General features: G+C 36.3%; 1 protein-coding gene across 3 annotated transcripts in view; it reads left to right on the plus strand.

Annotated features, from left to right (window-relative positions):
- Positions 1-308: 308 nt before the first annotated feature.
- Positions 309-26,711, plus strand: part of LOC134792362 (tyrosine kinase receptor Cad96Ca-like) — a 100,806-nt gene continuing 74,403 nt past the window's right edge. For 2 of the 3 annotated variants that reach the window (XM_063763640.1, XM_063763643.1), the window contains exon 1: positions 309-496. The gene's annotated coding sequence lies outside the window, so the exon portion shown is untranslated. Of the gene's footprint in view, positions 497-527; positions 640-26,711 lie in introns of those variants that run through there. The other variant, XM_063763642.1, reaches the window with a different exon arrangement.

Below are 26,711 nucleotides of genomic sequence, written 5' to 3' on the forward strand. Positions count from 1 at the left end.
ACATGGGTTTATACTAAAACACGAGTTTCATTAGTTGTCTCGCTAAAACGCTTGGGCGTCGTGATCAATAAAATATTGAACAATTTCAAAACATAACTTCGATTCCAACAAGTTCTACAATATAAAACTATGTATGACTTACCGACAATCAATTTACAATTGAGAGTAAAGCTAACAGTGACACTTCGCATTCATTAACTTCCGATAAAACCTGAATTCAACTTTAGGTATCAAATAATACAGTTCAAATCGGAGTTCACTATAAACCGGGTTGGTTGTAGTGGGGAAGAGGCTTCTGCGCGCAGGCAGCCAGTGTGACGCGAGCGCCGTGCGCAGAGGCAGTTTTAACGATTTGGTGAACCAAAACGACACAGAACTGCTTTTCATCGAGTGAAAGTGCTAGGATCTGTGAAACGTGATAAGTGTTTTAGTAAACAATCTTACAACTAGTTATTTGTGCGTTAAAGTGAAATATTTCTGATCTTTGGATGACACGGTAGGTCTGATTTTACTTGCGGTGGGTTTGGCTGTTTTGAGAATCGTGTCTGCCAGGAAGTCATAACTTTGAGACGTGGGTCTTCACCTTTTTGAATGGAAGAAGCTTAGGAATTAAAAGTGAGTCATTGGCGGAGAATTTAGGTAGGTATTGTTGAATTAAAACTTATTATAGGTACTTACGCAATTAAAGAGCTATCTGACTCTATGTCAAAACCTAATCATATCATGTTACATGAGTAATATTACTTAAAGGTTGCGAAAAACCATGGTTCATGAATGAAAAGGAAACGGAAGAAATGGATGGATTACTTTTAACAATAAAAACCCCAGAAAGTTTTATTTCATAGTTACTATCGCGGTAACCGGAGTTAAGTCAATATTAATGAAAGCCCAAAGAAAAACTCTACATAGGTACCGGTACCTACTCCAATGCGTAGTTAGTAAATGTAATGCAAAGATCAAACATATGTATGTCTAATTACTTAGCTGCCACTACTTGTATGTAGATAGATTTTATATCTTTTGTCGTTAATCGTCACGGAAGTGGAAAAATCAAAAATCCATTAAAATGTAATAAACGGCCATTGATCCAATGGCGAATGCTAAAGCATCGTGGCCATTATTGATTCAACGTTAAACAAAGAGTTATTAAAAGCTAAAGGTACAGCTTATGAACCAACAAGCCGATTGCCGAAGTAGGACTTCCTCGTCACACAAGGTCAAATCCGGAGAAGGGAAAAGCCCAGCGTTGCTGTTGGTGGATCTCAAGGTCTTCCCACAAAATCACATTAGCAGCGCGAGCACGGGTGTGTCATGTTCTCGAATAAGCAGTTTAACTTGGCCTGAATATCAGTGAAACTACGCGCCAATTACTAGCATACTTATACTGGATCTTCTGAGCTTTAGCGAGTTAAGTTCAATCGCTTACGATTGGAATACATTTAATTTCCATTGGACATTACATTTCAAGCTTATTGCATAGATTAGGCGAGCTTTACGTTACCGCTTAATTATGACAGAATTTCCTGTGTTATTGCCTTTTGCTATTTGCGTACAAAATTGTATTATCCTCCTAAGGCACAGCCATACAAATGAAAAATCCAGAATTTGCCACTGAAATTTGAACCTTTAGTTCAGGGAATAGAGTTGATTTTGGTTTTGTTTGAAAATTTAACGAAACAAAACAAATGCGATTCTGTTCCATTCAATTGGAACAGAATCGCATTTGTTTTGTTGATTTAAATTTCATCAAACTGAATAAGTACTATATGTAGGACCTTGGGCCTTAGGAGGTTATGATAAAAAATGATACGGCTCGTTGTTTAATTTAAAAATGTTACCGTAATAACCCATTTTCACTAAAAATTGATATTCACGGTATCACATTCATATGGTTATGGTTATTGGTTATATAACTTATTTTATATATGCTGCAAAAATATTTAATTTTTATGCCAATCTGTACAAGTAATACTATTTACAATTAAGTAGATATGAATTTACATAACATTTAGGAATTTTACCCAAATACCCAAACACTATTTTTATACGTATATAAATTTAAATGGTTTCTTAAATGGTTAATGATGCCTACTGTGTAATTATTTGCTTATCAAACATAATGAGGGAAGATTGCGAAGAATTGATCAAATAATACCTGTTTTTCTGAAGTGTAAATTAGGTTAGGTACTTTTAATAAGGAAAGTTAATCTCGGTACCGCATGAAACTCAAAACTTAATTCCCAGTTGACAGGAAATTTAACTTTCTGACTTTCTAAACCCTCGAATAAAGGAGCAACAGCAAAATTTGGATGATTTTATTTTACAACTTAAATCCTTTTTTTTATTAAAATTGTTAACTTACTTACTGTTAACTTTGGAATTTAATACAATCAAAGAGATAACGCAGCTTTCTGTCACCTTTATTATGAAAATAATTTTATCGCTAAAGGATTTTATGATTTTAGTCGTGGTCTGACTTAAATACATAGAGGTACTTTAATAAATACAATCAAGTGATTTTGAGGTCGTGATCCCAAATGTCAAAACTGTACTAAGATGGTCATATGATACTGAGCAAGGTTTCCCATGGGACCGATACCTGTTTATTCAAATATAATTCTAGTTTGATAGTACAGTATTACAGCTAGGGGCGCCAAAGCGCTGTAATTATAAATATGTAAGAATATAACTACGAGTATAATAATTAAATTATGTGATGAATCTGACAATAATTGGTACATAATTATGTTGATTCATCATCATCATCATCATGTTGATTCACAAAAACATTAAAAATATTTATAAAGTTTATGATGTTTGTCGGCAAACAAGTCGCATTCAGATGCAAAAGATGAGAAATTGTTGAGGAGTTTTAGAATACGATTAGAAAATTGTAACGAAAATCTACCTACTCCTGGACCATATTACGGTTCGTCTACTTAATTAACTTTACTAAGCCGTATTAGATTTTTTCGCGATTTAGTTAGTCACTATCTTCGATGAAAGATTCACAGTGAGTTTTTATAACAACAATAATACAATAAGCAAACCGTAGTGTGTGTAATATCGCACAAAGTAAACTAATGAGGTTTTTTAGTCATCAGATTTGAGATAACAGTAAGTGTTGGTCTTGGTAGTTAAACGAATATAATTATGTAAAATAGTACTTAAATGAAAATTAATAAACAATCAGGTTTTTAAATTCTTAATCAAGAGTTAGAAACTGATTAAATGTGATAATAAGAACCAGTTTCATTTCACATCAAGATTCTACCTATAATGTATTCAGTTATTTTTAATTAAATAACGTAGCTTGCAAATATCTATTAGTGTTAACCTTACACTAACCTTCACTCCGCTGAGTTTCCATAAAAAAACGTCACTTTTTGTCCACATTAAGTAATTGCTTTGTTTAACGACGCAGGTTATAATGGTTTAATTATTGAACGGTGGGAAACTGCCCGTTAATCAATTAAACTTGTTTTGTTTACGCGAATAAAACAACCAGCCTCAAAACGACCTGTAAATACGATATGTAAAGTCGCCGTATAAGTAAAGTCTAAGGAAAAAACGTGCCTCGAATATCAAGAAAAAGTTATAGGTACTCGAATAGATGGCGCCACACCTCTGGCCTATACTCGTGTAGATGGAGTTGGCGACGCCGTTTGATATTTAACAATTTTAACACATCAATGAAGGAACATGGGTCAAAGTCAAGGGTTCTAAGACATACCTAATTAAAATATACATTTGTCCATAATATTAAACACTTTTGATATCTATCTATCTATCTATCTATACATACATATAATAAAGCTGAAGAGGGTCGAAAGTCTGTACATGGAAGATATTCGAAAAAAAGTTGGATGGGGATACTTAAAATCGATAACAGAACACGTTCCAACAGTTTTTAGAATTTTTGTCTGTTTATCTGTTTGTCTGTTTATTTGACCGCGCATCACGTGAAAACGGCTGAACGGATTTTGATGAAAACTCTACTAATCTGTCGAGAAAATCTCCGGCCAGGTTATAGGCTATAAAAATTCAACCCCTAAAAGGGGGGATAGCCACAACACTCGATTGACTTAAGTTTGCCCCTGAATTTTATGGCGCTACTTAGGAAGGAGGGTCAAACTTTTTTCAAATATGTGCTACCACTATAGAGTACCCTGGTAAACTAAAAGATGGCGCTGAATTTAATACGTTGTGACACGAGTAAGCCACCGAGGAAGGATTTTGCCAAATTAACTCTAAGTTTAGAGGAGGGGTACGGATATCAACATATTTAATTGAATAATTGTGTTGATTTAATAATACAACAAAATTAAACGACAATAAATTAATTGCCATGCATTGCACAGTGCCATCTTTTGGGGAACTGAGTAAACATTAAGTAAAAATGAGTTTACATAGTTACGTAGTGGTTAAATAAACACACATATTAACACGCGTATAATTGCATAATTGGGTACTTTCATCTACTTAATAGTATTTTATACAATCGTGATATAATAGAAAGCTTTTCAGTCGAGTACCGTGTTTAGACAACAAAGCTTGCTGAGTTGTCTAAGTAAGGTTCGAGATTGAAAATCTTGATTATATCACTATTGTATACAATACTTTTTCTACGCGTCAAAAAACATAATACTTTCAACTAGTAGTATCATACAAACAAACCAAACTAAAAGCTAAGATACGCGAGCAGCCGCGATACCTTCATACTGGTACGCGCCCCGGCGGGCTGGTCAACGACACCTTCTCGTAACTCATGAGGCCCTGGTACTTGCTCCGCGCTAAATTCAATTTTTAGACAGTTGTTTTCTCGATTTCGGCCACCGTAGCCTATGGAGACTAACAAGCAAAGCTAAGTGGTTTTCGTAGTCTATGGATGTTGCTATATTAAGGGTGTCACTTGCGCGTTTCTGACTTATGAAGCAATTGTTTCTACTATACAACCTAAAATAAATAATTAATTTGAGCTATGGTTTTGTTTCGTCCTCTTGATCGCGGCGAGCTGTGATTGGTCAATTTCATTATTGTTGACTAAACTGTATCGAAATGAATATTATAGTTGAGTTGGGAGCCCATACATTAAAAATACCTAATTGCAGTTTGGTATAAGAAATCTTAATTCAAGAATTACAGTCGACGAGTAGAAAAAATAAATTATTTCACACTGTGCACGAAATAAAGCACCAGATCATTATTAGAAAAACATAGATAGCAGTTAGTTTTAAACACAATTTCTATTCAATAAATCTCACGTTTACGACGTCACTACACACGTTTTCATATAAATTCCATACTAGCAAATCGTTTTGACAGTTCTAAAAAAGAAGCTGATTTGACTAGTAGGAAATAGCCAATTATTTAAAATTATTAATTTTCTCCGTCATGAATTATACCTAATCGTAATTATATCGCATCCATATTCATACCAAAGAGAATAAATAGTATAGAGGGGTCCCGTCATAGTAAATTTTGTAGTCACAGTAAATTTACTGCCATCTATCGACACTCGACTAAAACTCAAAATGAAAACGTATAAAATGATCAAAAAAATGTATATACACGGTGTAACATGAGGAAACTGAATAATTTTAACCACGCATTTCTGAGGTCAAAAGACGTAAAAAATGTAATATAAATTTAGGTCAATTTCGCCAAAAAAAAAATATTTTTGTTTTGTTTTTTCAATTTTTTGAATGTATTTGTACATAAAAAATAAATGTTATTGGTAAACTTGTCACTTAAAATTGATTTTTACATTTTTTACGTGGGATTAATTGTTATTCGAAATGATTATTTATTTATTAGGTATATTTGATTATTGATGAGGAAATGGATATTCCGATGTAATACTATCTACTTCTTCTGTTACTTATGCTTTTTTTTTGACATTTAGATTTTATTCTAGAAATTCTAGACTAGTATTTTTTTATACAATCTTTTTAATGTTTGACGATCCTTTTGTGAAATTCTTAGTGTTAAATTTGATATGTATAATAATCCAATTTTATTATGGAATAATATTAACATCAATAAATTGATAATTAGATTAAGATTAATTACGATTCATAAGAGCTTGTTGCTAGGCCTACATGAATAAAGTATATTTTTGATCGATTTTGATTGATTTTGATTTTTTTTCGTAAAACCTACTTTTTGCAAAGTGTTACTTGTCACTTTTTGACATCTATAAATAAGGATATCTAGACTACGTCCCATAGCAGCAACATCGCCATCCAAAAGGCCTTTTACACTATGTAACAATAAAAAATAGTTTTTTTTTTAAATTAATACTATCTCTGAAAGTAGGCGAATTTCAAAAAAAATTATAGGAGATTTTTGTCTGCAAATTTGATCAGGAATACGCTGTTAAAATTATTAGGTTTCCTCATATTACACCGTGTATGGATAAATGATTTTATTATTTTTATATCATTTCGACCGATGTTCATTCACTGATATCTATATGCTAAAATTGTTAAATATGAAACGGTGTCGTCACGCCATCTAGCCGAGCATAGGCTAAAGGTGTGTGCGCCATCTATCCGAGAATGACGTTTTCTTGATTTCCGAGGCACATTTTTTCCTTAGACTTTATTCATCTTATACGAAGTTACATATGTCTTTGTTCATACATATCGCCTCCTTTAAGTACTTAATAATGGCCACGAAGGTGGGTACTTTGAAAACAAAACATTTACCTCTGTCATTTGCAGTGCCGGATTAACCCTTTTAAGCAAAATAAGCACTTGGTTAGGGCACCACGTCTAGGGGGAACCAAAACCGTAGGCAAAAAAAACGCGCAGGCTGCATCAGCATTGCAGTCGTCGTGGAGTAAGTACCTACATGAAACTTTTATACGTGTACAAGTACCCATCTAATTACGGAGGGTCGTAGGGATCAAGTAAGAGAGTGAGAGTACGTAAGAACATCTCCAATGTAGGCTTTCGATTTGACCTTATGGCAGTTATGGCCCTTAAAGTCATGGAAAAAAATCTTGCTTTCGGGCTTGCGGCCAGCCGATTATTTCGACATAGGTTACCGATTTTATAGCGAATTTTGCTCTCTTGCACGCCAGATTTGTCGGCCAAGCCGAGTTGCTCCTTAGCCGCGATCCTGAGACCTAACTGTCAAAGTGTTATAAGGGGCACCGTGAAAGCCGTAAACTAAAAGCATCCTATCAAGTAGGGCTTTCGAGTGTAGCCAAAGAGCGAGCAGTAGAAGAGTCGTGATTTCATGCATAGATTATATTTCAAGCCACTCTTTTGCAGTTCGGCGTTAGGTCTCATGCGAGGCCTTCTGCTTTACGGCAAAGTTGATCTTCTGCCTTAATTACACTTGGGCGTGGATCCAAATCCAAGCTTTCCTCTTTCACAACTGGGCCTTCTGTCTTACTCACACTTCGCCAATTCAATTCACTTGGTCATTTCCAAGCTCTGCTTTCTTGCATCTTTTCTGTATGAAAACAACCTCGCTGAGACCCTTAAATATCGAGCCCTATGCGAAGCTAGGCTGATAGAAAACTGTCCCATCCCTTCTCTGTATGAAATCCTGGATTCGCGCCTGGTTGGGAATAAAAGTAAAAATGCACAACTGTCTATCGAATTGCCTTTTTTATATCGAAAAATGTTCGTGATAAAATGATGTGACTGATTTCCATACTAAATGTAAAAATGTACAACTGTCTATCAAATTGCGTTTTTTATATCGAAAAATTTTCGCGCTCGCTTCGCTCGCGTTTATGATAACATTCTAAGATATGATAAAGGTGACATTCGGGTGGCGACTGCAGCAGCATTACTCTGTTGCAATGTTACTGCTGCAGCACTGTCAATTTTCGTGATAAAATTATGTGACTGATTTCCATACTAAAAGTAAAAATGTACAACTGTCTATCAAATTGCGTTTTTTTATATCGAATTTTTTTTGCGCTCGCTTCGCTCGCGTTTTCGATAACATTCTAAGATAATATGATAAAGGTGACATTCGGGTGGCGACTGCAGCAGCATTAGGTACTCTGTTGCAACGTTACTGCTGCGGCACTGGCAATTTTCGTGATAAAATGATGTGACTGATTTCCATTCTCAGCTGTAATGCGGCAATGAACGTCACTCAATAATACCAAAAAAACTCAATGTAATCTTGATGACCCTAGGGAGAGGGGGCACCATGGTCTAGAAATGCTTTGGGCATCAAAATATCTTAATCCGGCACTGGTTTGGGACTCGCATTTTATACGCATTCCTTCCCGAAAAAACTCGAATCATTCGCGAAAGTCTCGCAACGCATTGAGGTTACAAGGGGCACAGTGGTCTTCCTCAGGAGTCTGAAGAAGACCACGGTGAGTGGCGCTCTAGTCAGGCAGGCCGCTTCGGTTTCGCTCGCGCGCGTATACCTTACTGTAACGTCCGATATACACCTACCTACTACTCTGTCGTTTAAATCACGTGTAAAATTTGAATAAGGGCGAAAAAAACTATTGATTTTGGAGTGTACTTTTATTTAGTGGTACCTAATTGTAAAATATTTTATCTGGACTACAGTCCTCTAGCATATCCATCTGTCAACTTTACTTCAAGTTCCGCCTCCAGGGGCGGGGAAATGAGCGTTAGAAATTAGCCGCTTACTGACACAGACCGAATTCCACGCGGGCGGAGCCGCGGGCACATCTAGTTTGTATATATTTTAATTTTTAATTTTAATCCTGTGTCGATAGATGGGAGTAAAATTGTGGCTACACAATTTACTAAGACGATAACTCGCACTATACACTCTATTCTCTTTGAAACGACGCGACGTTGCGAGAGGCACACATTTCGCCTTAATTGTCATTCGTAATCAACGTGGCCCGTGGGTGGAGATGAATTGAACCTTTTAAAAAGAAAGCCCTACTATTATCTCAAACATGATAGTTTTTAGGGTTCCGTACCCAAAGGGTAAAACGGGACCCTATTACTAAGACTTCGCTGTCCGTCCGTCCGTCCGTCCGTCCGTCCGTCTGTCACCAGGCTGTATCTCACGAACCGTGATAGCTAGACAGTTGAAATTTTCACAGATGATGTATTTCTGTTGCCGCTATAACAACAAATACTAAAAACAGAATAAAATAAAGATTTAAATGGGGCTCCCATACAACAAACGTGATTTTTGACCAAAGTTAAGCAACGTCGGGAGTGGTCAGTATTTGGATGGGTGACCGTTTTTTTTTTTTGCTTTTTTTTTGTTTTTTTTTTGCATTATGGTACGGAATCCTTCGTGCGCGAGTCCGACTCGCACTTGCCCGGTTTTTTAAGTTTCCTACACTTTTGTTTTCAGTGTCCTACACCAGCGTATCCGTTACTATAAGGGTGGCTCAAAAATACGTTGACCCTTTTTTACGACTATTTTCCTTACTTATCATTTTGCGTGTTTCATTTGTACGGGGTCGCGACGGCCCACTTCACTGACCTGACAATACATTAAATAATTGGATTGTACCTGCATAGCAATTCCTCAAGGTTCTCGTCTCTCCTGTAAACATACTCAAAGTAAAGGACCCTTACCCTTAGACAAATTAAGGTGTACCCACTCCTTTTATCGCCTTGAGATCTGATTGGTAGAATTATTAATAAATACAAATACACGAGAGTGACCTTTTGTTTTATAATCTGTATATATAATTATATTGTAGCTTTGAGCCAAGCTAGTAGGTACTTAAAAATGTACTATAGCTTGGCTCCAAGCTACAATCTAGTATTATTACTTACTTCACTATTACTCAGTACATATACACGTTATAGTAATTAAGAAATTTCTATTTACCTAATTTGAATCCAAATCACAATCAATAGCAGCGGGTGAAATTACGTGTCAAAAGTGTGTAGGTATACTCTTCCCTCTAATCGCTTTATCATCAATTTATAATGTGAGCTTTTGAAAACAAATTGAAGAAATATATCTATAGATATTTGCAAAACTATAACAGAATGTAGTAAGTAGTAAGTATCTACCGTTGAAACGATGCCTTAGAGGTTATTATTGACGCTGACTGTTCCTATATACGAGTACAGTTAGCTGCAGATATAGGTACCTTACCCCCTGCATAGAAGTTCGCAAGGGACCTCTCTGGCCTATCTGCTACTGAATGTAGGTACATATCAAGCGGCGATTGTATGTAGATAATCAATTAGCGTAGTATTCGTTTAGGCATTAGACAGCATCCGTTAGTAATCAACGTTGTGTCAAAAATCTACCCAACGATAAATCGCATGTCATATTCCAATAGCAATAAAGCTATTAAGAAACTGGCACAACCGTTCAGTAGTTTATGACATTCATTACGTCTGTCTAACTGACAGATCAACGCAGCGGGGAACTAGTTACCTGAATATCGAAAAGCATTCTATAATAAATACCTTTGCTTTTTTTCTAGTAGTCGTTGATTTTCAACGGAAATTAAATTTCTGTTTTAAGTTTAATAAAATGAACCTACTTAATTAAAATAAGTAAAATAAGTAAGTGTCAAGACACCCATATTTTGTGCTAAGTTAATAAAAATTCCACAACAACATATTATTATCTTGCTTGAAATTTTATTATTATAATTCCAACAGCGCCTTTATGGGCATTTCTATTTAAAGTTGTACCAAAAATGTTTGTATTAGAATTGGGCATTTTTATATTATTTCTACTCAGAATCACGAGCTAGCAAATGAAGGTATTATTAAAATGATTTCCAGCTTGCTTGGAATTAATTCCTCAAAACGCTTTTTTTGCATCTAATTTGATTGGCCTATCATTCGATTTCGATTTTATAGTAGAGATGCGTGTTTGTTTTAGATATGATAGGGTCTGTGCGGAAAGAGAAGAGTCGTAGAATGTATGGGCTCCCCTACATTTCACGACTCTTCTCTTTCCGCACAGACTCTAGCAAGTATGTTGCCGCTACGGACTAGGGTTAACATAACGCCGTGATTTGTGGTATACCTTTTTTATAATCTATAACCATGGTCATGCATCATCTGATCTTGACATTTTAGACACAAAATACCCAACAATAGCTACATTCTGATGACGATCATCCAAAAGTTACCATAATCTCAAACAGTTAGAAACATGCAAGGCAGAAACACGGAAACTTCCATCCATTGTGCGTAGACATTCGATCACGTGAGCATTGTGAAATAGCTTCAATTAACACGGCTCACATACGATATAGAGGCAAACGAGATTCCTATCGAACGTGTGGACAGCATTCTTCCCATCAGTTTCTAGTTTATTACAAGCTTTTATTTAGTTTTACTTGTCCGTTGTCTGTTTGTAGGCTGGTATTAAATACTGTTATAGGCATTTCTCCTTTCCCGCGTCATTGTCAGTGAGATTTGATGGGACATGGAAGATGGATAATACGGTCTGTGTAATAAATACAAACCAATATAACTCCAAATAATTTCCCGTTTTGTCCCATTCCAGGCATAATGGAAATGGCAGTTCTTTTTAGGGTTCCATACCCAACGGGTTAAAATGGAACCCTATTACTAAGACTGTCCGTCTGTCTGTCAGTCACCAGGCTGTATCTTATGAACCATGATAGTCTGTCTAGACAGTTGAAATTTTCACAGATGATTATAAAATAACAAATACTAAAAACAATAAAATAAATATTTAAATGGGGCTCCCAAACAACTAACGTAATTTTTTTGCGTAATGGTACGGAACACTTCGTGCGCGAGTCCGACTCGCACCTGGCCGGTTTATTTACTAATTTTATAGCCTGACAAAATTTTACTAGGCCCTCAGATAGTATCGCTACAAGCAGATTATATACGACAATAATGTTCATACGGCATGTATAATCATTAATCAAATAAAATGTCAGTACTTAACCGCTATGTCAATGACTAATTTAAAAATACATACCTACTGTATGATAATACTATTACTTATTCTGTGCCTACTGTTTATGGGAATGCTACGCTAATTGATGAACATTTACATCAATATCCAAAATATTGATGTAAATGTTATAAATGTGATGTAAATATTGATGTGAATAATGACAATTTTTTTTAATTTTTAAGGTAAAATAGTTGGTTATGTAGCATAATTTCTTAAATCAAATATCCTAAGTACGAAATTCCTAAAAACAGAACATCGAAAATCAAAATGTCTAATGTACGAAATTCCTAAACATGCATGTCCTACGGTTAATCCACCTATTTTTTTAAATGTCTAAAGTACAATTACTGCTAGTGCACGAAAATACTAACGACCTTTTTTCCTACGTCCAGTTGACCTAAGTTTAAAATGTATAAATTGCGAAATTTCTAAAGACGTTTCTCCTACGTTTAGCTGACCTTAGTTTAAAGAGTAACTTACGAAACCATAGTCCCATCGCACTGTTTCTTTTCAAATTTCGCCATTTCTGGGCGGGCATCTGAATCTACCTAACGAACGTAACCTACCTCAGCTTTTTTCCCCAAAGTGTAATGTTTTCACGGACGTCACACTAAATCAATAGGTTTAGGTTCGTTAGGTAGCGTCAGATGCCCGAATGAAATGGACTCCGTTGACTCAGAGTAAGAAGGAAATGTTCTCGGAAATATTGAGTTTCAAAGTACTGTCATTGGACTTGTTAATGCACTTCCAGAAAAACTGTTTGCTGAAGAGATAAGCCCACATACCTACCTTTAAAACAAGTGTTAAAAAATATTTAATAGATAGAAAATAAATAAATATACGTAGCTATTTTGAGCACTAGACATATTGACTTTCAAAGTATTGTCATTAGGCTTTTTGAACGTAGCTATTTTGAGCACTAGACATATTGACTTTCAAAGTATTGTCAATAGATATTTAACATGGCGAAGTCCAAATAAAATCTTGTCAGGGTATAATTAATTACCAGACGTCGTGTACTTTGCTATTACAAATAATGTAGGTATGTATTATACCAGAGAAAAAAAATATAGATAAATATTTGGGGATAATTTAAATTTGTTTCGACTACAAAGATACTCCCAAAACAAGCGTTGTAAGAAAATGTGAAAATATGTAGGTATCAAAAGTTTTTTTTGTATTAACAATACATCAAATTATGTTTAAAATGGTATGTTTGATATTGATACAAAAGAAGAAACAAATTTTTGTTTTTTCGTGTCCGTAGGGTATAAATTGTTTTACGTTTGTATTTATTTTGGAAAACAATACATTATAATTTATAGTTTGTGCCTTATAAATTATATTCACTTTATAAAACATCAATCTAAATGGAAATAGTTTTAAGAAGAATACCTTCAAAATAAAACAAAGATTAACTCACATATAAAGACGGGTCTAACGCGAATTTTATTCAATTACCTGTATTTACCGACGTTTCGACACAGGTTTCACTGGTCGTGGTCGCGGCTGACTGATGTCCCAGCAAAAGGTCAAAACAGAGATTTGTGCAACTACCCGACGAAAAGTGTATGGAAAAGTGTATTAACATTATGTGTAGTGGGTGGTTTGAAAATGTGATGTCTACCCCAAACTTTTCCATACACTTTTCGTCGGGTAGTTGCACAAATCTCTATTTTGACATTTTGCTGGGACATCAGTCAGCCGCGACCACGTCCAGTGAAACCTGTGTCGAAACGTCGGTAAATAAAGGTAATTGAATAAAATTCGCGTTAGACCCGTCTATAAATGTGAGTTAATATGTGTTCAAACCGCGAAAGTTTTAAATATTATAAAATAAGGATTCATATTCAGTTGTATATGTGACGTTATCTATGAAAAGGGACCTTATTGTCGATGGCGCTTACGCCATTATTAACGATGCTCCGATACAAATACAATTTCGCGCCACAAAACTTTGCCACAGGGCCAACAGACCCTCTAGTTTCAGCTTGAAATCGTATGAAAACCTACAATCTTTTGTTGACTAAGCCACCCAGTCAAATTTTGTGAGCGTCTGTAAATTTAACAAATTCAACAAGAATCAACGTTGCATACACGCTCTGAGGGGCTACCGCGAAAACCGAAATTCGCAAATTGCGGGGATCTTTCTTTCTTTTACTCCAATGAAGGCGTAATTAGAGTGACAGAGAAAGATGCCCGCAATTTGCGAACTTCGATTTTCGCGGTTACAGCCCTGCTGTATTGTATTGTATTTATTTATTTGCGTTAAGTACATGTACATGAAAATACAGTTTTATAGGTACAAAGTAGGTATATACAATTATTTACAATATTTACATTAATTATTATCCATTACAATTTCAATTATGTTTATAATTTAATTGGCACAAAATTAGAAAAACATTGAAAATACATTAAAATTAAAATCGATATAAAATAAATTTAAAACTACACATACACACATAAAACTTACAAATTACAGTCCAAACTATATAATAATTACAACTACAATTACTTAATAATTAATTTAACAATAAAACCCCCACTCATAAAAAAAAGAACCCCCATTACAGTCATAATATCTTAAATCTAGCTAAAAATATAAATGTATAAAATAATGTCGTATGTTGTATAGTCAAGTTATGATGTAAAAATAAATAAAAAAGTCTACGAAGTTACAAACACAGTTCCTAAAATAATTTTAATCAAGTGCGTTGGCAAAATATTCGTCAATTGTGTAGAATGGTCTATTTATGAAATAATCTCTTACCTTTATGTCAAATGTTCTTAGGTCACTACATTGTTTTATGTCGGTACTTAATTTATTAAAAAATTTAATTCCGATATTGTTAAGGCTGTTATTAAAATGGATAAAGTTAGATTTAATTTGAACAATTTTTGATTTGTTTCTGAGATTAAAATGATGGGTTTCTTCAGCCTTTCTATAATTATTTTGATTGACATACATATAAACGCATATTCGATATAAATACAATGCCGTAATTGTAAATATTTTGTGGTCTATAAACATATTGCGATGAGTGACTGGTATGTGTTTAGATCCCACAATAATAGGTGTGGTGTGTATATTTTTACGTAGTAACTATTCATCCAGTGTCGGTTACACGCGGCGTGTGGACATTGTGGAAAGGCCACCCGGATGCCTCCATAATGAGCCCATATTCGGAGAATTCCTGAACAGTTGCCATGTACATTATACAAAAACGTATTTCACAGGACACATTGTTTCCTTTTAATAAAGGAAGAGGCAAATTAAATGCTTATTCTTCAAACGCTCCCTTTGTCAGGGGTCAATGACTTTTATTAATGCGGAATTGTAAATCTATTACAAAGTCAAATGTTAATTGGGACTTTTTACTCGCCTATTTTATCTAAAGATCCTTTTACAATTCAAAGAGTCACCGGAAAAAGACTTATTCACGGACAGCTGACGCAGTTGAGAGTTCGTAAGAGAAATCTAAATTGAACTGACACAAATTCCCTGGAATTGCAATGATAATAAACAAATGATGGTTTTCAAAGGGACACAAGGACCAACGAGATTGCATCCTGCTTACTGCAAAAGTGATACACACCGTCTTACCGGTCTTCTATCCGTCCACGTTCTTTGCACTAAGTAGAAGCGTTGCATTGGTCCCGTATTCTCAAATTAGTGAGTTTCTTATGCTATTTCTACTCAGATTACTCAGAATCACGAGCTCTTTCAATCCTATTAGTCCCCGTGTGTGCCTTTTCCACAAATTTTTCGCTCCTTCCACTCCATTACCGTCATAGTAAGTCTATGAAAAATAATATCGGAATTTCTCGAGTAGAAAAATCCTAAAATTTTCCAAATTATAAAGTATAGTGTAAATAAAACTTTAAATAAAATAATCCATTCGTATATTTACATTTATATCTTTCTTCTTACATGATTCTGAATATAGCCGGCCGACACGTACTTAGTTACGCTATCACCCCGTTTGTATAACACATCCTTCGAAATTCCTCTTTATTTTAATTGACAATTCCTTAATAACTTCCCACACAAATTGTATCATACAAAATCTACTGTTATTTTCAATCGAATGATATTGTTTTTGTGGGTATTTTTCAAGAAATTGTCAGGTAAATCATACTTAAAGTTTTGTCCCTCACAGTCATCCCTATCCACCCCGGTTGACAATATAATTTCAGAGCAGAAGGATTTTTTAAGAAAAATCCTATCTATTGAAGTGAATATCTTTGACGTCAACTGTATCAGGATACTTAAAACTAAACAGCTTAAGGCCAGTCCAGACGGGAAAAGTTTTGCGCCAATCTGGTTAAATTGTCTGATCAAATCAGGTGGTGTGGTTGCAAACTCCATTTGGCTCGCCGATTCCCCTTTTATTCGATTGTAAGATTATGACCAATAAAATGGAGGTGCGGACGCAAGAATACTAATTTGTGACCATAGTATGGCCGTTTAGGGGCATTATTTTTAAATTAGAGCGGTTGTCACCATACTTCCCCGCTCGTCTGCACTGGCCTTTACACGAGCGTCACTCTGTGATATCGATAATTATTAACTTACATCGATAACATCGAGTGACAGGTATGACAGTTAGGTATTTAATGTGGGGTAACCACACTTCGGGACTTTAATTATTTGTTTTATTAGAAAATTAGCGATAATTAAATACAGCTAATTTTAACAACGGAGTTACTGTAGTATACTATTGGGCATTAACTGAGTCCCAATCAAGTGTTTTGTATTACCAATTTGAAGTCAGCCTGTATATTATGTAAGTACATACTTTACTCATTTAAAGTTCAAATCCAAAATGACACAACGTATGAGGAATGCAAAGTGCAACTCAAAAAGATTTAAAATTTTTGCTTTGTCGTATTTGCGTAATAGTTACAACGGTTTATTTGGCATTTAGGCAACCATTTGATTATGAATTTAGTTAAGACGCAAAAGCAATTAAAATTATCAAAACGTAAGTACGTCGTATATTAATTCTATTTCGTAGAATAATTATATACTAACCTATTTATTTATAACAATTTCGAAAAATAGACACGAAGTAATTCACAGCGATATGGAGAAACGTTGAATAGAAGCTTTTATATACATAGATGGAAAGCCAGCTCACATTGCCTCTTAAGACGTCTGAAAACCTTGCTTATATACTGAACATGTCGCGCGTGTGCGTGAATTTTAACAGTGAAATATTTTACATAATAACCTCACTAAATTTATAGAAACGTAATTACCTAGACGAATGTCCTAAAAATAAACGGAGTACTTATATTGTTTTCAGGTTTCAGGTATGTATTAATAGTTTTAATTCAATATTTATTATACCTCGATATCGCTTGTTATATATACGTCTTATTTTGAAAATAGCTAACCTTTTTGACATAGCTAGTGAATATTATACAGGGTGGAAAGGCACGACGATCCTTTCCGGAAATGGGAGATAGTTTAGCCTAAGCTCTATATTTTCTCCATAGAAACTATGTTAATATGGGCAACCGTTTCTAAATTATGACCTTTTAAACATCCACGCAAAAAACTACTTTGTTCTAACCCTAACAGGTGACAGGGTCAATGAACTTACTTGTAAACAATCAGTATTCGACAGGAAATTATGCTAATTTGTTGCCATCTAACCATTTTTAGGTCTGCTTACAGCACGGTAAGAATCATTGCAGGATTTTCGCTTTCTTAGTGGTTCCACTTGTTCAATACTTGAATGAAATAGTTATGTTATTCCTTAATATTAATAATACTATCCACAACATTGTTTACAACGACAGTTCAAATGGTGACATTGACAACCACTCAAAAGTACGCAATCGTCTTATAAATATCTCTGGTTTCCTTGACTGATAAAAAGGTTTTAGTTTCTTAACACGTTTCACAAAATTATTTTCGAATAATTGGAAACTATGTAAAATAATTAAAAATAACAAGTAGGTTGTGTTAGTTGCACCAAATGAACTTGCAAAAATTAAATACTAAGAATAAATCAAGAATAAATACTTCTTCAATACCAAACTAACAAACCTTCTTGCGTGGTACGGTGGTAGGAAATAGACAAGACGTCTGATGTTTGAAATTAAATTTTCATTGAACTATACTTATTGAATGTCATATTCTTCAAATAAAAATGTTAGATGCTCGTGGCTATTTAAATTTGTGGGGCTGTGTAAAAGATATGGTGTACCAAACCAAACGGAATGTGAAACTGCGGACGAAATGAGACAAAGGCTAATTGGTGCTTTCTGCGGAGGATGAATGACGAAGAGCATACACTATATCGCATGTGCATCGACATACTCGGGTACGGGCTGCGGCGGCGTTGTAATACACGGAGGTACATTTGAACACCGTATGTGAAAAGAAGATAGTATTAAATATTGGAAAAAAGTAATTATCTAAGAAAGTAATAAAATTGTTTGTAATATTTTTGCATGCATTTGATTTATTTGACATTTATGCGTCATTCATACATCATTGCGATACTGTCAACGATCGGAAAAAAGTGTAAAGTCCCGAGCTTTCCCGACGGAGATCCTTAATCTAGCCGTCATGTGCACATGCTATAGGGTTATCACCACAGTTAAAAAGTAGTATTTTTGCAATTTTTATTTTTTACTCAATTAACGATTCTTACCATTACCAATAGTCTCTGTATCACTTAAACGACCTAATACTTCCGGGAAGGATCGTCGTGCCTTTCCACCCTGTATATCAGCAGGAGTTTTTTTTCATAGCCTTATGTCGCTATAAATAGTCCCCAAACCTCCTCAAAACAAAGAAACCTTACTCCGCCTCAACTATCCATCATCATCATCATCATCATCATCATCATCATCATCATCATCATCATCATCGTTATCATCATCATATCAGCCAGAGGACGTCCACTGCTGGACATAGGCCTCCCCCAAAGAGTGCCACAATGACCGGTCTTGCGCCACCCGCATCCAGCGGACTCCTGCGACCTTAGCCAGGTCGTCAGTCCACCTTGTGGGGGTCTACCCACGCTGCGCTTTCCTCGACTATTATAAGAAGTGAATTCTCAAAGGTTAGGCAAGTATTTATACGAGCAGAGTATATTCTTCACTCCCTCAGTTTGTAGTACTTCCAACAAACTTCGATTGCTTAATTAATAATTAAGATGAAACAGTTAAAGTTTTCACAAAACAGCGTGCGAACTCGTAAACCAAGAATATAGTATGTTACACCTACAACTTTCATGTTAAAACTTTATTAATTTGTATTTCTTCTAATACATACCTACCTACAATGAAAACAAAATAAAACAAAGTCAAGAGTAATGGATTCGATAACTACATAGTTCGGAATACGTAGGTTGTTCAATTTATTTACGTCAGCAACATCGCTCTACTAGAGGCACGAAAATAATGGGTGATAATCACGTGTAATAAAATAAATTAATTAAAAATTAAAAAACACGCCTGCGAAAAAGCGAACTGAAAAGACAAAAATAATTTTTAGTTGTGTTAGTTTAGTTGAGTAACTTAATGAATGTAAAAAATAATTAGAATATGAGTGTTTAGTGAAGGTTATAAACAACAAACGCAAAAGTTTTATGCTCATTTAGGATCGTGACTGTACCTGTGTATTTTATTTCAATTGCAGTCGGGAACCTATTAAATGGGAAAATGACAATACATCAAGGTCCCCGACTGCAATTGAAATAAAATACACAGGTACAGTCACGATCCTAAATGAGCATAAAACTTTTGCGTTTGTTGTTTATAACCTTCACTAAACACTCATATTCTAATTATTTTTTACATTCATTAAGTTACTCAACTAAACTAACACAACTAAAAATTATTTTTGTCTTTTCAGTTCGCTTTTTCGCAGGCGTGTTTTTTAATTTTTAATTAATTTATTTTATTTTATACTTTTTAGAATTTTTACATTCATTAAGTTGAGTAACTAACACAACTAAAAAATATTTTCATCTTTTCAGTTCGCTTTCTCGAAGTCGTGTTTTTTAATTTTAATTATTTAATTAACTTTGGGGTCATGATTTCGTTACTAACCATTTGAAGTCACTTTATATTACTTTTGCGAGGGCGTCCTCAGTACAGAAAGGCACGCAGAGCGCCGCATATATCAGGCTACGCCCGACTCCTTTGGAACGCGTACAGTGCGCCACGAACGTCGGGCTACGCCCGACGCTTTGAGTGAGAGGGCACTGAAGGCGTCTTGGTAAGCGTACAGCGTGTCACGTACGTGGGCCTACGCCCCCGACACTTGGTATGAGAGAGTCGAAGGCGCCTGGCTTTGGACCGAGTGCAGCGCGCCACGTACGTCGGGCTACATCCGACTCTTTTACTATTAGGGCGCCGAAGGCGCCCGGCCTTAGAACGCGTACAACGCGCCTCGTACACGCCCGACGCTTTGAGTAAGAGGGCGCCGAAGGCGCCCGGCTTTGGTATGCGTACAGCGTGTCACGTACGTCGGACTACGCCCGACACTTTTAGTATGAGAAAGTAGAAGTCGCCAGGCTTTGGACCGCGCGCAGCGCGTCACGTACGTCGGGCTATGCCCGACTCTTTTAGTATGAGGGCGCCGAAGGCGCCCGGCTTTGGAACGCGTACAGCGCGCCACGTACGTCGAGCTACGCCCGACGCTTTGAGTATGAGGCTGGCTTTGGTAATCATACAGCGTGTCACGCTACGCCCGATACTTTTAATATGAGAGATTTGAAGGTGCCTGGCTTTGGACCGCGTGCAGCGCGCCACGAACATCGGGCTACGCCAGAACCTTTAAGTGTGAGGGCGCCGAAGGTGCCCGGCTTTGGTATGCATACAGCGTGTCACGTACGTCGGACTACGCCCGACACTTTTAGTATGAGAAAGTAGAAGTCGCCTGGCTTTGGACCGCGCGCAGTGCGCCACGTATGTACGTCGGGCTACGCCCGACTCTTTTAGTATGAGGGCGCCGAAGGCGCCCGGCTTTGGAACGCGTACAACGCGCCACGTACGTCGGGCTACGCTCGACGCTTTGAGTATGAGGGCGCCGAAGGCGCCCGGCTTTGGTAAGAGTATAGCGTGTCACGTACGTCGGGCTACGCCTGACCCTTTTAGTGTGGGGGCGCCTTTGGCGCCTGGCTTTGGACCGAGTGCATATACTTGGACAAGTTGCAGGAAGCGCACATCTTTCTTACGCTCTGAGTAATGTCATCATCATAAATGTTAAAATTAAATTAAACCATACGGTTATAATGATACTTTCACGATTTGTTCTGCCAAAGTCGGTGCAGAGTTAGCTTAGACGGACTCTGCATCGTATCGATTAATAAATAGTAGTTATATTTTAAACTTTCCGATTCCATTAGCGCAATTACGAACATGTTTTAAAAACTATGAGTAGTATGTACCTAATATAATATAATTATATTTTTTTATACTACTACTTTACTAGAAAGTCTTCGACCAGTGTGTGTTGCCAGTGATGACATATGGAACTGAAACGTGGCCGCTTACTGTGTGCCTCATAAGAAGGCTCAAAGTCACCCAAAGGGCAATGGAGAGGGCTATGCTTGGAGTCTCTCTGCGTGATCGCATCAGAAATGAGGCCATCCGCAGCAGAACCAAAGTAACCGATGTAGCCCTCCGAATCGCTAAACTTAAGTGGCAGTGGGCGGGGCACATTGCCCGTAGAACCGATGGCCGTTGGGGCGGAAAGGTTCTCGAGTGGCGACCACGTACCGGAAGGCGCAACGTGGGTAGACCCCCCACAAGGTGGACTGACGACCTGGTAAAGGTCGCGGGAGTCCGCTGGATGCGGGTGGCGCAAGACCGGTCATTGTGGCACTCTTTGGGGGAGGCCTATGTCCAGCAGTGGACGTCCTCTGGCTGATATGATGATGATGATGATGATATTTTTTTATGATCAGCGGTCAAACTCTTTCCTTTTATTTTAATAAGTATCCCATTCAATAATAATATTTGGTTTTATGAGATTAGCTTCTCTTAACATATTTTGTCAATTCTTACTTTCTCAAAATGAAACTTAAACCCACATGTTGCATATATTTTATCAATTGGCTTTCAAAGCCCTTCATTTTGATACCCTACTCGATAGGTTTGCACGATATTTTTTTCTAAAGGTTGCGTAATATGGCGCATTAAGTCCGCCATATTGTTTTTATAATGACGTCATATAGCCTATGTTAGCCGGGATGACGTAAGGATTCTAATGATGTATCATACGTCTAAATCGGTTAAGGCATTCAGAAGTTAAGGTGGAATAAAGAAACTCACATACATACAAACATGAACGCTGAAAACAATACACTCTTTTTGTTTGGGCAGTCGTGTAAAAATAGGTAAATAGATACATAATTTGCAATTATATCCCAGTAAGATCGTGTTCTTCTCTCACTCTCACTGAGCAGAAGCGTGAGCGAGATGAAAGTGCGTTCCCGGGATCGCGAATATAATGTTTTTTAATTAGGTAGGTATACCAACCACCAAGTGGATGCCGGTAGAGGGACGTAGACGGGGCAGGTCCAAACGGAGATGGCGGGATGACCTGGACAGCTTCTTGAACAACTGGCCGGAGGAAACACCAAATCGGGAGTCGTGGAAATTAAGGGGAGAGGCCTTTGCCCAGTAGTGGGACACTCAAATAGGCGAGGAAAAAAACACCTAATTTTTAGTTCATTTAAAGAAATAAAAACAAGTAATCAATACGTTCCCTGATTTTTTTTCCATCGAGGGAAAGTCAAAAAATCAGGATTCGAACCGCTACAGTCCCTCGGTAAGGCCTCAAGATTGCTAATTAAATTTATGGCAGCCGTATTATGATCCCAAAAAGCGCTACAACTTTTTTTTAAATCCTCTCTGAACCTCCTTAACTGTACCTTAAGGAAATTACTTAGACCGGGTGCGCATAATCACTACCTATTATTAATTCAGGCATTAATAAATATATTCATTTTATTTGAATAGGCGAGGCCTAGTGACTTTATGCAAAATATGTGATAGGAAGTTATAGGTAGTTAGATATACTAGAAACAAGACGTTTATATTAAGTAATGTCGGCAGCCAACTGCCCGATTCGAACTTTAAGATTCGTCAATTAATAGATCTAGAAACGATATGGATTAGATATGTCAGTGTCAAAAGTGACGTATTTGTTTGAAGAAACGTCACATTTGACACTGACATATCTAATCCATATCGTTTCTAAATCTATTAATTGACTTATCTTAAAGTTCGAATCGGGCCGCAAGGAAAAACCGGGGCCGTATTGATATTTAGTTTTAAACCGGATTCGTATGACGTATGAATGTTCGTAATAATTACTAGTTAGTTAATGCGTTAATAATAGTGTCACTAGTACCTAAGTTAATTCGTAGTATTCGTACTTACCTACTACCAAAAAATCCTACGTAAAATATTATAGATTTAAAAAGGATGTTTTGAAGCCAACCCTGCATTTAAAAAAATCGGTCTGTTACAAATAAAATTAAATATGTTGTTTGTTGTTGGCATGTTAGTTAAAGGAGGTAATATTCAGTTATAGGTACCTAATAGTAAACATTTACCCTATCTTTGCTACTCTTTTGAGACTTTACCCACACAATTAGCAAAGTTAGATTTGAGGTTATTTTACCTCACCATGTTCACAGTACACGCATATGTGGCAGTAAGTCAACTCATCACCCGTTCGTTTAGAGCTCCGCTCGCCCGCGACGATGTGACCGCTCGTTTGATCAACAGCAGGACAAGTTGACTGACGAATCATATCCATAACAAATCCAAATCAAATTCATAACCTGTTATTACAGTCAGAATATGCCTTTTGTACCTACTTCATACTATAATATACAGATTGTGAAGTGGTTCTATTATGCATTTATTACTTTATCTAACAGTTGTGCTGCTGAACGTTCGTGAAAGTTATAAATTGTCCCCTAACTCTCTAAAATCTAATTAATGATCCATTTACATTGGTTTTCCTATGTACTGTGTACAGTCACCATCATATATATCGGAGCGGCCAAGGTGCTCACAAATATCGGAACACGCCTCTATTGTCAGGGCGTTAGAGCGCGTGTTCAGATATTGTGAACACCTTGGCCGCTCCGATATATCTGATGGCGACTGTATATAACGTGGCTTAACGCTCGAATGTCCGCTACAGCCCATGCATTAAGGAGCTCGGTTTACGCACCTAATTGCGAACTTGGCCTCGCTCCGCAGATAACTTATACTAGAGAAGATATACCATGAATATGGCAAAATATAAGATTATTAATTTCCCTACATTTCATCCTATATACAGGTCATGTGTTTACGTACCTTGGCGATAGACACCACTCTAGTCTCTATTATAATTTATAATGCAATGTAATATTATGAAATAAATAAATATCATATCATATCATATCATATTCTAGGCTGAAGACAAGTCTGAAAAACACAGTTTTGAATATACATATCTAGGTAGTTTAGTTATAACTAAGACTGTATGTAAGAAGCAATTGCGATTGAATAGTTGACTTCCTCTCTCTTCCAAGCTATATATCCCACATGGTGATGGGGTCAGTTTTCCTTACCTTCGGCTTCACTTCTCCCTATCCTTGACGTCGTTGTTGGTGGTTGGTGTTGAATGGTTGACTTTATACGTCTGATTTTAAATAAATAAATAAATTCTACAATCACACAAACCATCGCAAAAGTACTTCTGCCAAACGTCCTAGTTACCTACTTTATTATCATTCTACACGTAGGTATTTAATTGATTGATTTATTGATGAGATTAGAAGTTAAATTTGTAAAAATGCATACTTATTTATGAACTAAACAGATTACATTTTTTCATGTTCAATCAAAAATAAGATGTTAATTACTTAATAGCAAAGAGAATAGATAGTATAGAGGGGTCCTGTCATAGTAAATTTTGTAGTCACAGTAAATTACTGCCATCTATCGACACACGACTAAAACTCAAAATGAAAACGTATAAAACTATAGAAAAAATTATATATATGGATAAATGATTTTATTATTTTTATATAATTTTGACCCATGTTCATTCACTGATACCTATATGTTAAAATTGTTAAATATAAAACGGTGTCGTCAACGCCATCTAGCCGACCATAGGCCAAAGGTGTGTGTGCCATTTATCCGAGAATGACTTTTTCTTGATTTCCGAGGCACGTTTTTTTCTTAGACTTTATTCATCTTATACGGAGTTACATATGTCTTTGCTTAATAGATACCTACCTGCGTCTAGTCTAGAGCTGAACAGTTTACCTCGGGTACCTAATGATAATTATTAATTACTACGCATTCATTTAATATAGTGTGGTAAATCTGATCTATGGCAAAATAATATTATCTGTGTGTTTTTTTACATAGAGTCAGTTAGTTATACGATATTCGCCACATAAAATACTCTCGTCTCGACGCTATGTAATGAATACCTCGATCTTTTTTTTTTGTCCATTATTTCAGTACAATAATTTTTAAACATCCTTTGTAGAAAGTGACGTATGTATTTTATTTTGACGTCGTTTCAATATTATTCTGTATTCTGTTGTCTGTTAAATATATTTTTAATTGTTTACGTAGATCTGTAACCCCTAGTAAATTTCATTCGACGGCGTGACGTGCGTTTGCGTTTGCGTTATGTCTTTTATTGTATGGAATTTTGAGCAGCGCGCCAAGCGGGACGTTTTGGAAACTGAAATTCCCATACAAATCGACGCAAACTCAAACGCGTACGTCATGTCACGCTATTGAATGAAATTTACACTAGGGGTACAGGAATATTTCATTTAATTTTATTCTGTTACTCTAGGATTGTTTAAAATAGTTTGAGCGTCGTTTACTAACACAATCTTGATAGTACAATGTATCGCTGCCATAGCGAGCTAGTAGTTCGGGGTTACGACAGCTTTACTTACATCTAGAATGTCAGCCTCACAACACTTCAACGTACTTTCTCGCTCAAAATTCTCTCGTGTAAATTTGAATGTTATGGCCAAGTAATAAGATTGAAAATGATTCAATTTAAAAGTGAAACATTTGGCTTTTATACAAGTTTATAAAAGTACATCAAATGTTATATCTAAGTGCATCAAAGGCACGCGGCATCGAGTCTGCAGTTCACTGTTGTGAGCTTAGGTAAATGGTGATGGTAATGGTGGTAGAGGTGACAGCAAGGTGTCATCTATTGGGCATTAGCATGTCGAGCACTAGTTTTGTAACATGGAGATGGCTGATCTGCCTACGTAGATCAAAAGGTAAATAGCTACAGGGCTATATGTAACAAGGTAGCAACATTGTGTTGCTAATTACGATTATGTACCTACTTACATTAGGTACCTAAGTTTACTTTAGTGGCTGATCTCAGATTTTAATACTTAGGTATTGTACATATTTGTATTTGTATTATATACCTAGTAAGATATATGTAATAAATTGTATCTCTTATATGTCTAGTAAGATATATGTAATAACTTTTTATTTGTATAACTTAGTCGCGCCTTTTTGGAAGGGTTTCTACGGAAAACTAGCGTCGACGTATCCAAAAGATATTTTGACACCAAGCCGAGTGGAAACCTTTTTAGTGACGTTGTTTAGTGTTCTTTACATGACATTTATTAGTTTGTTCTTGTTTAAACATCCTGAATAAATGTTTATCGAACGAGCGAGCGAAGCGAAGCGAAGCGAAGCGAAGTTCTTACATTCGACTTTGAACACGCGGCTGGCTAGCGGCACGTCCCGGCATTTCGATGTTTTTAAGCTGAACTGTCAGAAGATAG

The sequence above is a fragment of the Cydia splendana genome, chromosome 7 (genome assembly GCF_910591565.1).
Source record: "Cydia splendana chromosome 7, ilCydSple1.2, whole genome shotgun sequence".
NCBI lineage: Eukaryota > Metazoa > Arthropoda > Insecta > Lepidoptera > Tortricidae > Cydia > Cydia splendana.